General features: G+C 41.8%; 1 long non-coding RNA gene across 2 annotated transcripts; it reads right to left on the reverse strand.

Moving 5' to 3' along the window:
* Positions 1 to 3817: 3817 nt before the first annotated feature.
* LOC135361743 (uncharacterized) lies at positions 3818 to 12029 on the reverse strand. Of its 2 annotated transcripts, none has more exons than XR_010405557.1 (3): positions 10580 to 12029; positions 7978 to 8264; positions 3818 to 7735 (listed from the first exon to the last, which is right to left on the reverse strand). It is a non-coding gene; the product is annotated as an uncharacterized LOC135361743 (long non-coding RNA). The 2 variants fall into 2 exon arrangements; XR_010405556.1 differs by having other exon boundaries at positions 7978 to 8121; positions 10580 to 12018.
* Between the last annotated feature and the right edge of the window lie 912 nt (positions 12030 to 12941).

Consider the following 12941-nt stretch of genomic DNA (forward strand, 5'->3'; position numbering starts at 1 on the left):
ACACCTGAGGAGTGCGGGGTATGGCATCAGCCAGACTTCGTGCAGCAAAAGAGAAGCCACTCTAGGTATTCCAAGCAGGATTGCTTAATCTAGGGGAGTAATGTCTGAACTTCACTCTTTCAAAGGCCTAGGGATATAATAATAAGGGAAGCAGACTCTAGAAACAGGTGATTCCTCAGTGATCCCCCATACGTCAGAGAACATATACCATTGGATAGACAGGCTGCCTAATCACGTGGTCCTCAGGCCAGGCCTCTGCAGCCCTTCACCAGGTGATTCTCCGGTCCTCCACTTATCACGCATCTGCCTGCAGGTGCTGATGGATGGCACTGAATCCACCCCTTCTGACTTCCAAATCTAAGGTAAGATGCCTCCGTGAGCAACTCCATAGGAAACCATAGAGGAAAGGGGGCTCTGGGAATTGTGCTTCCAGAAGTGATGGTGATGATAGGGAGCTGAGAGAAGACAGCCTGGGATGGTCACTATTTTTACATCTCTCAGAAGTTTGCCAGTTAGGGGAAGTCCCCAGAATACACTTGAATATGCTTCTAGCTACCATCGTCAGGTCTGAATTCATCACAAGAAAATTTTGTTAAGCGACTGAGTAAATAGAAAAATGAGGAAATTGTATCACGTATATAAAACTAATTTGACAGACAACGAAGGACTTTCGTGATTAAAAAAAACTAAATGTGGGTGAAGCATTGTTTTTCTTTAATGTGAAATATCTTGTTGCTTAAAATTTTTTGTAAGCCAGAGCAAGATTGACATCCCTGGAAGCTTGTGACAAATGCAAAATAGCAGGATCCACCTGACACCTACTCACAAGGATCTTCATTTTAACAAGATAGCAGGAGATCTGTATAAGGTTTAAGATGCTCTGTTTTAGAGCATTTTTACTTCCCCTTAAGTGGTCTTTTTTAATTTTCTATTTTCATTTAAGAAATTTCTATTTAAAGCTACGTGTTGAAAACACATCCAATTTTACTTTCTAATTCACACAAAATTAAATTACAAACTTCTTGTTAAATTGTAAATATGGAAAAATATAATTATTTGGAAATAACATGACCATGTATCTTAAAAATTGAATAGAATAATAATTTTTAGAAATTTAAAGAATTATGAAGACCTAAGAATAAATCAAAATTATATGCAATTGTGTCAGAATAATTGGACTTAAGTTTGCTTGTGTGGGGGATTTTGTACCCTCCTACAAATTGCCATAAGAATGATGTACCGTCGGTAGTCACCACACCATCAGTCTTGGCTCCAGATCAAACACAATCAGTAGGCTGGAGAACAGTTCATCTCCCTGCAGAAGAACCACACAGCTGAGCACTGTGAACATTATCCAAATCATTGTCAACATGAACATCCATGACTATAGAAACAAATGCTTAGTATTACAAGCCACTGAGTTTTTGACTGGTTTGTTAGAATAGTGTGTAAAATCTGACTAATACAGTTTTTACACATCTTCGCATAGAGATTGACAGGTTTTATTAAAACATGGCATAAAAATGAATACTTGGAAATCCGTTAATAAGAAATACAAAACAATGTTTTAAAAAATAAATATTTGAATTAAAAGTGTAAAATTTGGGAGAGGGGCAGGGAGGCTCCTCCGCCCCCTGACTGACTCCCTTTCCCCCAGATGATTACACCTGAGGAGTGTGGGGTGTGGCATCAGCCAGGCTTCGCGCAGCAAAAGAGAAGCCACTCTAGGTATTCCAAGCAGGAACGTTTCAAATTCACAGAGTTTGACTCCGAACCATAACCTTTCAAAACCTTTCCAAGTCTAGGGAGTGTGATAAGAAGGAGAACAGAGGCTAGAAATGGGTGATTCCCTGGTGCTGCCCCGGAAGCCAGAGCATGTTACCACTGAAGGTACAGGCTGCCTAACCATGTGGTCCTCGGGCCTGTCTGGGAAGCCTGGGGGGCGAGATGCCAGATGCTGCAGCCTCTGAAGCCCCTCTCCTGGTGATCCTCCCGTCCTCGCCTCGTCCACTCTGCCTGCAGCTGCTGATCGGTAGGATCAAATCCTCCCCTTCTGACCTCCAAATTCCAGTGAGGCTGCCTTGTTGAGCACCTCGAAGGGAAGCTGTAGAGGAAAAAAAGGGGAGATGTGCTTCCAGAAGGGATGCCAATGATGGGTGGCCGGCTCTCGGAGCTCTGCTGGCCAGAGGATGGACCCAGAAGACACTCGAATGTGCTTCCAAGTATTATCAGCAGGTCTGGGATCATAGCCTGAAACTTTATTGAGTTATATGGTAAACAGAAAATGAGGAAATTACATTAAATATATAGCAATCATTTGACAAATAAATGAAAAACGTTTTTGACACACACAAAAACACTAAGCGTGAATATACCATTCTTTTCCCTCAACATCTTCCCAGCGGCCTGCAGCATCATCTACATCACTGCGAACTTATAAACACAAAATTGCGGGTCACCTTAGACCTTGAGATGGGAATCTGCACTTTAACAAGTTACCAGGTTTAGAGAATGTTTACTTCAGCTAAAAAGATTTTTTTTCCAATGAAGCCATTTAAGACAATTTCTATTTAAAGCTGTATGTTGAGACCACATTCGGCTCTATTTTGAGTTAACACAAAACTAGATTTGAAAACACTTTTACAATAGTAAAATCTAAAAACACTTATCTGCTAATGACATGATTAAATACTTCGTTTTTATTTAATTTAACTTAATTTTATTTTATATTTTATTTTATACTTATTTTATTTCCAATATAGTTAGCATACAGTGTCATATTAGTTTCCGGTGTACAATACAGAGATTCAACAATTTCATACATCACCCTGTGCTCATCCCGACAAGCACACTCCTTAATCCCCATCACCTCTTTCACCCATCCCCACCTGCACCCCCCACCCGCCTGGTAACCATCGATTTGTTCTCTATAGTTAAGAGTCTGTTTCCTGGTTTGTCTCTCTCCCTCTTTTCCTTTTTTTTCTTCGCTTATTTGTTTTGTTTCTTAAATTCCACATGTGAGTGAAATCATATGGTATTTGTCTTCCTCTGACTGACTTATTTCACTTAGCATTATACTTTCTATCTTCATCCATGTCATTGCAAATGGCAAGATTTCATTCTTTTTTATTTTTTATTTATTTTTTTAAGATTTTATTTATTTAATATGATAGAGAGAGATACAGTGAGAGAGGGAACACAAGCAGGGGGAGTGGGAGAGGGAGAAGCAGGCTTCCCGCCGAGCAGGGAGCCTGATGCGGGGCTCGATCCCAGGACCCCGGGATCATGACCTGAGCCGAAGGCAGACACCTAACGACTGAGCCACCCAGGTGCCCCCATTCTTTTTTATGGCTGATAATATTCCACCTCTTCTTTATCCACTCATCTATCAATGGACACTCGGGCTGCTTCCAAAAGCTGGCTATTGTAAACAATACTGCTATAAATATAGAGGTACATGTATGCCTTTGAATTACCGTTCTTGTATTTTTGGGGTAAATACCTAGTAGTGCGATTAACTGGATAGTAGCGTTCTATTTTTAACTTTTTGAGGAATTCTTTGAAAATTTAATAGATTAAAGGTTTTTAGAAACTTGAGGAATTACAAAGGCAAAAGAATATAAATTTTGTGCACCTGTGTTGGAGATCATTGGACTTAAATTTCCTTGTGCAGCTTGGTTTGGGGATTTTGTTCACTTCTGAAACTTGCCATTAGAATATTTCACCCAGAGCAGGGGTGCCTGTCTGGCTCAGTTGGTAGAGCATGAGACTCTTGGTCTGGAAGTTCTGAGTTCAAGCCCCACACTGGGTATAGAGATTACTTAAAAAATAAAAAAGAAAGAAAGAAAAATGAGTAGTCACTGCCCTTCCATCTTGGTCCCAGATGAAACACTATCCATAGGCTGGAGAGCATCATAGTGGCATGTAGCAGAACCACCTGGCTGAGCCCTGCCTGGATCAGCCAAACCATTGTTAACATGAACATCTGTGGATATTAAAGTTAATGCTTAGTATTGTGTGCCACTTGGTTGTGAGTGGTTTATTATCAATCATCATGCAAAAGTTGACAAATACAATATTTATGCACCTACACACTTACTTAGATGCATTTTATTAAAACTGACCTCAGTATGAATATTTAGCAATCTGTTCATAAAGATATTAAGAAGAAATTAAGACAAAATAATATTTGAATAAAAAGTTAAAAATTACCTTATTTATAGAAAAATATACATATAGGTGTGTGTATATATATATAAAATATATAGGTGTATATATAATATATAATATATTCATGTTCTGTGACTATTTTATATGTATATATATGGTGATGTAACTATAAATATATATTTTTTATTTTTTTATTTTATAAATATATATATATTTTTTTATTTTAAAGATTTTATTTATTTATTCATGAGAGACAGAGAGAGGCAGAGGGAGAAGCAGGCTCCCAAGGAGCAGGGAACCCGATGTGGGACTCGATCCCAGGACCCCGGGATCATGACCTGAGCCGAAGGCAGACGCTTAATCATCTGAGCCACCCAGGTGCCCATAAATATATATTTTTAAAAATATATAAATACATGTGTTTGATCATGCCGATAATAGTTATAAATATATTTGATAAAATTTAACAATTCATTACTAATTTTTAGTTAAGAAATGTCTTAGTAAACTGGGAATAAAAAAGATCAGAATAGAGGGCTGTCATATAAGTTTTCACCCAAACTGGGTTATTTGTGAGAGCAAAGAGGGGGTGCTATTAAATGTTAAAGATCACATTGGGACTGTGTCAGACAAAAGAGAACTTATCGTTACTCTAAGGCATGAGAATATGATCAGCAAAAACTGATGAGAAGAATGAGAAGCAGTAAAAATAGGAAGCGGAGAAAGTTAATACCCAAATGACATTAACCTCCAAAATAAAGAATAATATTAACCATGGAAATAGCCTCTAACAATGTATAAGCCTTCTCGACTGCATAATGCCTGAAGAAGCACTGCATGGATTTGATCCGAGGAGATACTCTCTCGTCTTATTGTCCATGACTCATGGTTATTTAGTCTAAGTAACATACCAAGATAGAACTGGTATTTCACACCCATCCCTAGAAAATGAGAGCTCATGAATTCTATAGGGAAAAGTATATGTTCATACAAAAATTTAAGTCTTGGAGGGTCATCCCAGATCTATTATTTTCTTGTTTTGAGAAGATGCACAAAATTCAGAGCAATGAGGACATATAGGAATCAGAAAAATTGGAGGTGATTTTTTCTTTTCTTTTTTTTTAAATATTTATTTATTTTAGAGAGAGAGAGCGAGTGGAAAGGGGGGGCTGGAGCAGAGAGAGAAGGAGAGAATCCTCAAGCAAACTCCCCACTGGGCTTGGAATCTGAGGCGGGGCTCCATCCCAGGACCATGAGATAATGACCTGAGCTGAAATCAAGAGTCAGACGCTTAACTGACTGACCATCCAGGCGCCCCAGAGAGAGAGTTTTTTCTGACAAACACCTGGGAGAAGCTCCTCTGGGACTGGACGTGAATCCTGGGTTTGTGTGATTCCCCAGGAGGCACTGGTTCTGCAGCTGCAGCCAGACCTGCCCAACCCCTCAGTGATTTGCATGTTTCCCCCAGGGCCCGTTTCTGCTCTTCAGAATCCTCATAAATAGGCTGCTCAGACATCTGGGGCAAAAAAGAGCTTCAGGCAGGGCCTTGGATCGAACATGGGTGTCCTGACCCAGCTCCTCTGCCTTCTGCTGGCCTGCCTCCCAGGTGAGGAGGGGAGTGCAGGGACATCCCCGAGATGGGGGGGGGGAGCTCCTCTCCTCCTGACTGTGGGATCTCCCCAGGGCTCTGTGGATCCCTGACCCGGGGTCTCCCCTTCCCTCGGAGACCCAGGTGCTCTCAAGTTAGGGGACCAGGGCCGCCAGAATCTTCTGGGAGGAGAGTGGAGTGGGACCTGGTAGACAATGGTGACTTTGTGTTTCGCTTCCTTCCCAGCCGCTAGCGGGAACGCTGGGCTGACCCAGTCTCCGGCCTTCCTCACTGTGTCCCTGAGAGAGAGCGTGTCCATCACCTGCAGGGCCAACGAGAGCATCAGCGATTACTTGAGCTGGTATCAGCAGAAACCAGGCCAGGCTCCTAAGCTTCTCATCTATGATGCTGATAACCTAATGTCTGGTGTCCCAGACCGGTTCTCTGCGATTCAGTCTGACACAGAATTCATCCTCAAAATCAGCACAGTAGAGGCTGAGGATGCTGCCAGTTATTACTGCCAGCAGGATTATACAGTTCCTCACACGGTGCTACAGCCCTGAGCATAAACTGTCCCCCGGGCTGGTTGGGGTGGGGGGGGGCGGTGGGCGTTCCAGCACCTGCGCTCTGCTCTGTGGTCTGTTCATCCGGGCAAGCGCTGCTTTGGGGAAGGGCTTGCAGGGCTCAAGGGTCATGACCTGCAAGGGACTTTGTCCTTCGAAAGCTTCCTTTTTGAACAACATAAAACCACCAAACCTTCAGTGAATTCTATCAAGGAGGTTTCTAGGTCAGGCCTGTAAATCCTTTCTCTGAGAAACCCTCTGCGAGGTTTTTTGTTTTGTTTTAAGACAGAGAACTAGGCAGAAAAAGGAGCCCATATCCAAGAAGATATTCCTACTAATACTATTAATAATAATAGTAATAACAATAGTAATAATAACAATAATACTACTGATGACAGTCAACAGACAAATAATAACAATAATACTACTGATGACAGTAATTACTCTGCCAGTTGCCGTTTGTTGAAGTCTTGGAGATGTGCTCTGTGTCCAATATGCAGCACCAAGCCTTACGCATCCAGAGCAAATAGTCACACAATCATCCTCTAGAGATAAGAAATCAGGGGTTCTCAGACACCAGTGCTTTAGGGAAGAAGATGGGGGGCAAAATTCTGATTTTCAGACTCCGTAAGTCCTATTCATTAATTAACTCATTCATTTAAAGAGTAGATAATATTAAATGCAGCAAAGTGAATTTCCTGTGTATAAAGTGAATTTAAATATACACCTAGATGAATATACACATACGCATATCCTCCTCTAACTGCTACCCAGTCCAGAGAGTCGCTGCCTCCAACATCCCAAAGGCTTCCTCACGCTCCTTGCAGTCACTTCCACACCCCATCCTCCCCCAGTACCAGCAGCCACCAGGGCTCCGTTTCCTGGTCTTAAACTTCACATGAATGACATCATACAGTATGTACTTTTCGGCTTCCTTTGACAACATGTTTTTTGAAGTTCACTTGTGCTGTTGGTGTGGCCATAACTTGTTCCTTTTTACCGCAGAAAAGTTCTCTAGTATATGAATCTATCACAATTCATTTTTCAATCTATGAGTTCTTCTAGATTGGAGACTGTTACTGATAAAGACTTTAGGAACGTTTCTGCAATGTCTTTTGTGGACTTTCGCACTCTCTTCCCTTGGGTACATTCCTCAGAGTGCAAGTGCTGAATCACATAGGTTTGGCTTCAGGAAACACTGCCCCTTTCTGTTTCTGCTCCCGCAACTGTGAGTCCAAGTTCCAGTGGCTGTAAATCCTGGCAATACTTGGTGTTGTCACACTTTATATTATAATCATATTGGTAGATCTTGAGGTGGTATTGCGGTTAAAATGTAGATTTTCCTTGATGAGTAACGATGTTGAGTAACTTCTCATATGTTTTTCATTGGCTATTTGGATGTCTTGGGAAATATCTGTTCAAAATAAATATAAATAGATTGATAGATAGATGATAGATAGATAGATAGATAGATAGATAGATAGATGATAGATGATACGGGGGTGAGAGAGAGGGATTATCTTTTGTTATGTCTATTAACTTTCTTGATGAAGAAAATAAGCTTCTAATCTCGATGGGCTCTAATTTATCCACTTTTTTTCTCTCTTAATTTTGTGTGTGTATATGTGTGTTCCACGTAATAAATATTTGCCTTACCTTAGAGTCTGAAGTTATCCTCCTGGGCTTTGTTCAGAGGCTCCGTTATTTTAGCTCTCACATGTAGGCTATACTCCAGGAGTTCATCAGGGTTTTTCTTTCCACTATCCATTTCATTGCATTTCCATCTCCGATGGCTCCTCACTGTTTATTGGAAAAGAAACACAGCATAACATCCACTCCATTGTGTGGAAAATGGCCATCCCAGGATCCCTTTTCATGTAGGGTGAAGTTAATTCCTTTCACAAAATCCTTTATGACACAACAGCTTGAAACAGAACCAACATCTGAAAAAATTAAGTAAAGGCAGTCTTCAGAAGTAAAGAGACTAGCATTAAGATAGAAACGGAAGAATTTCTTCAATTTATATGAAAATTCAAGGGCAGGAAAACCCAAACGACTACAAGGGGAGTAGGAAGGACAGTAAGCGTGGTTGGGAGTAGTTATGGACAGAAAAGTGCACGTGGGAGCCTTCTGGAGAATTTGAAATATTCGGTATTTTCATCACAATGGTGACCATTTGTCGCTGTTCACTTGTGCCCTGAAAATGTTTGCTCTTTATTCTGTATGTATTTTATCTCAATCAAAATGAAAAAGGACAAAGCCCAGAGCCTTTTAAACAAACATAAGAAAAAAACAAAAATCACCAAATATTTGTGGCAACTCAACCCCACTAAAATGTAAATATGACTAGGAAAGTTCTGAAAACCCATAAAACTAGGAGAGAAAATAGAAGGGGACATGTAACTGTGTGCCTTTACCCTTTGAGTGCCATAGATTTTATCTCTATTGGTTTTCCTTCAAATGCAGAGACATTTGGTCTTACTTTGCTCACAGAAGAGCCTCCCCAACCCCTTCCACTGGTTCTCTCCACACAGGGAATTTGCATGTTGTTCTCTAGGGAGGCCCCTCCCCTGTAAGTCTGAGATAAAAGGTCAGCTCTCATTTTGCTTTGACTTATCAGGACTCATCAGTTCAACCTCCCAAAATGACTTTCCTTTCTCAGTTCCTGGGGCTGCTGATGCTCTGGATCGCTGGTAAGGATGGAGGGGAGATGAGAAAGGAATAGGGAGGGGGTGAGGAAGGTGAGCTCTGGGACACAGTGGCTTATGATGTATATTTGTCCACATGTTAGATGCATACATCTTGCTCTCTAGGATGAGGCATGTTTAGATCCACGAGACTGAGGAAAATTCCAGAAGAAACAAGGAAGGATCTGTGCTCTGATGAAGACTGTGACACAGAAAGAGAGGGACTGTGTAGGTGACTTCTAGACACCCCTTTGTATGCTGCAAATCTTGGTTTCTTTTTTGAAATTGGGTATTTTAGGGTAGAAATCAACGTTTTTAAATGATATAGCCTGAAATAAATAACAAGAGAAAAATTCTGAAAATGGCTCATAAAGTTTCTATATAACCTTGCATTTCTCTCTCCTTACTTTAGGGGATGTTGTGATGATGCAGACCCCACTCTCCCTGCCCGTCACCCCTGGAGAGCCAACCTCCTCTCCTGCAGGGCCAGTCAGAGCCTCCTACACAGTAGTGGAAACACCTATTTGAGTTGGTACCTGCAGAAGCCAGGCCAGTCTCCACAGGGCCTGATCTATAGGGTTTCCAACCATTACTCCTGGGTATCAGACAGGTTCAGTGACAGTGGGTCAGAGACAGATTTCACCCCGAGAATCAGCAAGTGGAGGCTGAGGATGCTGGAGTTTATTACTGCCAACAAAGTCTACAAAATCCTCCCGCAGTGGTCACCCTGCATACAAACCTTCCTCTGGGTGGTGCAGCTGCCCATGGGTGGTGATAGTTTGGGGAAGAAGCAGGTTTAGATTGTCTTACTCTGTTCAGTTAGTCTACAGGTGAGCTGGGATCAGCAGATAGTTTAACATTTATAGACAAAAAGCCTTCATCCCTAGCACACTATTTCTCCACTTATCCTTATGAATCAGTGGTATATTTCTAAAGAACTTTTGTATTTATTCCAAAAAACTAGACTCCTTAAGGCAGATGGATAATAAGGCCTTGAGGATACAGAAAAGTCAGGCATGTCAACATACACCTCCCAGTGTTTTGAAAGAACATATACGGTAAACACATGCACAGAGCCTTCCCTGAGTTCCCTGTAACCAGAATGCTTTGCCACAGATTTTACCTTTTTGGGTGACAATTTGCTGTTATTGGTCCAAGGCAACCAGCTTTAGTCACAGGTGACTCAGGGCTCAGCAATCCACTCTAGCCACCTGCAGCTGGGGGAGCTCTCCTGCTGGGCGGGGTGATCTCACTCAAGGACAAACAAACTCCCCTTTAATCAGAGAGAAGAGCCTCCCTTTGGATCCAGGAGGTGACCAGGCCTCCATGTCTCTAATCTCATCCGAAGCAGTGTGGGCCTGGCTGTTTGGGTTGACAAAGTCTAGAGAACACAGTGCACAGAATGGGGAACAGTAGCAGAGTCTCCATCCCCCATAAAGGGACTGCAGGATAACAGACTCAGACCCCAAGGAGACAGTCTTCCCAGTCACACAGTCACACACTGGCTTCCAGCTTTATGGAGCTCAAACCAACAGCATCTGACAACAGAGACAAAGTACAACGAGACCCACCTGCCTAAGTCCTTCCTCATTCAGTGGTTGATGGTCAAGCTTGGAGATTCCCAAAGACTGATGCTCAGCTGGACCTCATGTTCCTTGTTCTTTCAACCCATACAAAGTCTTATTTCTCGGTGCTCTGAAGCGACTCAGGTAGCTTGCTGGTCAGTTTTATTCTCCAGGCCCCAGTACACTTTGTTTATCTACAGGAGATAGAAATGCGTCCTTTGAATTAGGAATTTGTGTCCTTTCTCCATTTCTGATAGCATATTTATGAAGGGCCCACCACAATATGACCATATCAAAAATAACTATATGTATCTCCAATGACTCTTTTTAAAGTAATGTCACATTCTGAAGTACTGGGGACTAAAAGTTAACATAATTTTGGTGGGACATAATTCAACCAATAATACTGTATAGAAACAATCCTTAGTGCATTTGAAAATAGTCCTACAAAACTAGCTTTACAATTTATAGAGTCTCTTTCTTTCTTTCTTTCTTTCTTTCTTTCTTTCTTTCTTTCTTTCTTTCTTTCTTTCTTTCTCTTTCTTTCTTTCTCTTTCTTTCTCTTTCTTTTCTTTTCTTTCTTTCTTTCTTTCTTCTTTCTTTTCTTTTCTTTCTTTCTTTTCTTTCTTTCTTCTTTCTTTCTTCTTTCTTTTCTTCTTTCTTCTTTCTTTTCTTTTCTTTCTTCCTTCTTTTCTTTCTTTCTTTCTTTCTTTCTTCTTTTCTTTTCTTTCTTTCTTTCTTCTTTCTTTTCTTTTCTTTCTTTCTTTCTTTCTTTCTTTCTTTCTTTCTTTCTTTCTTTCTTTCTTTCTTTCTTTCTTTCTTTCACTACTTAATTTTCTGACAACTTTCATTGGTGTATTTAATTAGGAGGGTTGGAATTGCCAGGACACAGATTGCTACCTGCTAATAGAAATACCTATTTGTACAGGTGCCATTAAAAGCCAGAAGGGAGACCTAGAGTCACTCTCCCTACAATCGTAAGGAAGGACCAGGCCAAGAAAACCAAAAACCTAAACTAACGTAGCAGAATGAAGGGGTGAAGTGTACTGTCACTAGTGAGATGTAGGACATATGCATACCACATCCACCTGACACCACAGCTTCTCTCAGTGACCAGGATTCTTGAGCCAGAGTTCAGGGTCGAAAGCTCAACAAAATTCTTGTCTAATTACGTTTTCAGCATTATTTGAAAATGTTATTCTTAAGGATTTCCCAGAAGACATTCAGGCCAAGCAGTCTTGAAGAATCTTACATATTACACTGTCCTTGTTAATATGTGTTCTTGGCCAATTAAATCTGACTTTGGGGTTAACTCAACATATAATCAGATGGCAAAATCTATTTTTTCATTTGCTCCCGAATTTGACTTGTAAGAGAAAAGCAATTTGACATGAGTACCATTTTTCAGGAGCTGTTCAATTCCACATGACCTCATTAGGCTGACACGAGAAGTAAAATCAGGTTATTTCACTATTTGATAAAGGCTGGTGAGGTAGGCCAACACCCCAGAGCAGCTCTGACCCAGCACCCTATTCCATAGTGACTGTATTAAAACAAAAGCTCAGGAATTTGTCAGTGATGGGTCCCAATGTCTGAACCTATCTGGGACCCCAGAGTAAGGGTTGGAAACCTTATAGATCAGGCCCTATGGAGACTGGCCTGGCTTCTGCTGGAACCAATTCAAGTAAGTGGAAGAGTGTGAGCAACATGGCACTCACCTTCCAGAGATGGACCCAGGACACACATGTGTGATCCACTCTCTGATGCTTGCTCAGAGTGAAGGAACAATAAGCACTGGGGGCTTGCTGGGATGCACACTTGCACAGTGGGATTGCTCTTCCCACTGCGGCACGTAGTATGGCCTTGACTTTACTGGTTTTCTCTCAAACACAAAGGTCTCAAAGACCTTTTATTTCAATCTGCTCACAGGTAGGCCCCTCCCACCTCCTCCCTGCCCCTTCCATACTGCAGCACCCAGCAGGGGATTTGCATAGTGTCCCCTAGGGAGGACATTCCCTTGCAAGTCTGAGATAAAAGGCCAGCTTGAATCTTGCTTTGACTTACCAGGACCCCTCAGTTCAGCTTCTGAAAATGAGGTTCCCTGCTCAGCTCCTTGGGCTGCTAATGCTTTGGTTCCCTGGTAAGGACAGAGGGGGGTGAGGAAGAGGTTGTGGTGGGGAGGGTGAGCCGTGGGGGCTCCGCTGCTCTCCGGGTGTATTCCGTGTGCATTGTAGAGGGTGTGTGACTTGTCCTCCAGGGTGGGGCGGGTGATGTGTACATTTGGGAGAGTGAGGAAGATTCCAGAAGGAACAAGGACCTGTGCTCTAGTGAGGACTGTGACAGAGAAGGTGGGGATGGGGTGCGCAAT

Source organism: Mirounga angustirostris, unplaced genomic scaffold (assembly GCF_029215605.1).
Source record: "Mirounga angustirostris isolate CCGP_5_RB_7025 unplaced genomic scaffold, mMirAng1.0.hap1 SCAF_10, whole genome shotgun sequence".
Taxonomy (NCBI): Eukaryota; Metazoa; Chordata; class Mammalia; order Carnivora; family Phocidae; genus Mirounga; species Mirounga angustirostris.